Source organism: Rhagoletis pomonella, unplaced genomic scaffold (assembly GCF_013731165.1).
Source record: "Rhagoletis pomonella isolate Grant_MI unplaced genomic scaffold, Rhpom_1.0 Rhpom_scaffold_00003, whole genome shotgun sequence".
In the NCBI taxonomy this organism is placed as follows: Eukaryota; Metazoa; Arthropoda; class Insecta; order Diptera; family Tephritidae; genus Rhagoletis; species Rhagoletis pomonella.
In genome coordinates this window covers 81,868,477-81,870,304 of record NW_023458557.1, presented here as the reverse complement: position 1 = coordinate 81,870,304, position 1,828 = coordinate 81,868,477, and positions in this window count along the sequence as shown.

Genomic DNA, 1,828 nt, shown 5'->3' with positions numbered 1-1,828 from the left:
TCCACTGGGTCGTAGTTTTAAAGTATGAGCAAAAGGACCAGGTTGCATACTAGTAACTTGTTATGCTGACCTGGACCACTTCAAACGTAAAAAACTGATATATGTGTTGGACACCACCTCTTCGTGGCCGATCGTCAATATGATTCGGTTGCCGAATGTGCCATGCTTCAAAAGGAGTAGTTGTCTAGGTGGACCCATGTTATGCAGTGGTGGACCAGAAGTGGTCCCATGTTATGCAGCATTAGACCAGAGGTAGTCAGGTCCAATGACATCGCAATGTTAATGTAACCATATTTTTGACATATATTTGGACCATTTTGGTTACTAGTGTTGGTTACAAGTTAGTGTGGTCCTGTACTAGTACTTAACCTAGTCCCACTTTTTGCAGGGCGCCTTCGACTACACACAGTTGAATCATTCAGAGTCATGCCGGAAGTCATGTTGGTGCAACTAACACATATTTATTTTCACAAACACATCCACGGTGTGTGCCGCCTATAACTGATACATACATATTTAATTTGATTTGTTTTAAAGGCACTCTTTAAACCCGCCAATTTGATAGTTTTTCTGCCCACAGCTCCTGATACATACACTACAAGAGCATAGACACTTTAGTATTAGTAGTATTATATTTGACTTACCTCATTTCGATTTTACCTGCATTGGCTTTTCAATACATGCCCATAAATCCTTAATCCATCCATCTTCTTTGAAAGCCCGCCGCAACAACATAACCTCAAAAGAATGCGGATCCAAGGTTACAAAAACACTTTTATGAGCATCACTTATCCATGGAAGGAAGTTTGTTAACACACTTCCGCTTCCTACATTCTTTAAATTGCTTTTACATACTCACATTTACATACATACATATTAGCGCCCTTAAGCACAAATGTAGAATACATATTTGCTGCATTTTGCGCTTCTTTTACATTACATTTTCTTGAAACTTCGCACATAATTACCTTCAATGCTCTCAATGCATTTATTTTGCATCACGTCATCATTTTTATCAAATTAAATTACACCTAATTGGTTGTGCATTTCCGAGTTCTATGAACTCAGGACAGGAAGTTAGCACCAGTTGGGGTAGGCAAATGCGGTACATTTATTTATAATATTTCAGCTCCCTTTGCACCTATTACACTGTAATTGTATTAATTTTTGACACATTGAAACACATTAGTAATTTTATCAACTTTTGCGAAAAACCAAACCGACGCCGGAACTTCCAAGTTTGTCAAATTTACCGCTTTTACCAACGTTGCCACCTGAGCGCATCCTGGCATTGATGCCTTTGGTTGCCATATTTACTTACTAGGCGGTAATTTATTTCGGAACTAATCAGATGAACGCGAGTAGCTGAAGGATTAATTAAATTAAATAAACGTCTTTTTATAAATAAAAGTTTGCCATGCGTACACAAATGCCCAGTTTGCCAATTATTAAATGTTGGAGTTTAATATCACTAACGAATTTCCGGCAACACTGTTGTACGTTTCATACCACATGTTCCGCGTGGAATTAGCAACATTTTTATTAGAAGCTGGTCGGCCACTAGTTGAATTTCGCCTAATTATTAGAGGTGCAAAACTATCGATAGTCAGACCATCGATAGTTTTCGATATTATTTTCAAAACTATCGATATATCGTCGATAGTATCGTATTTATATGGTTTTCGCTCAATTTTCGTATGAAGATTTCCTTAAGAATATATTTCGAAACTACGTTTGGATATTCTTGTAAACTACTGTACACTATTTTTAATTGTTTAACCGTTAAGTTAGAAGTAAAGTTATTGAAAATTTGAAATGAATTGAAATG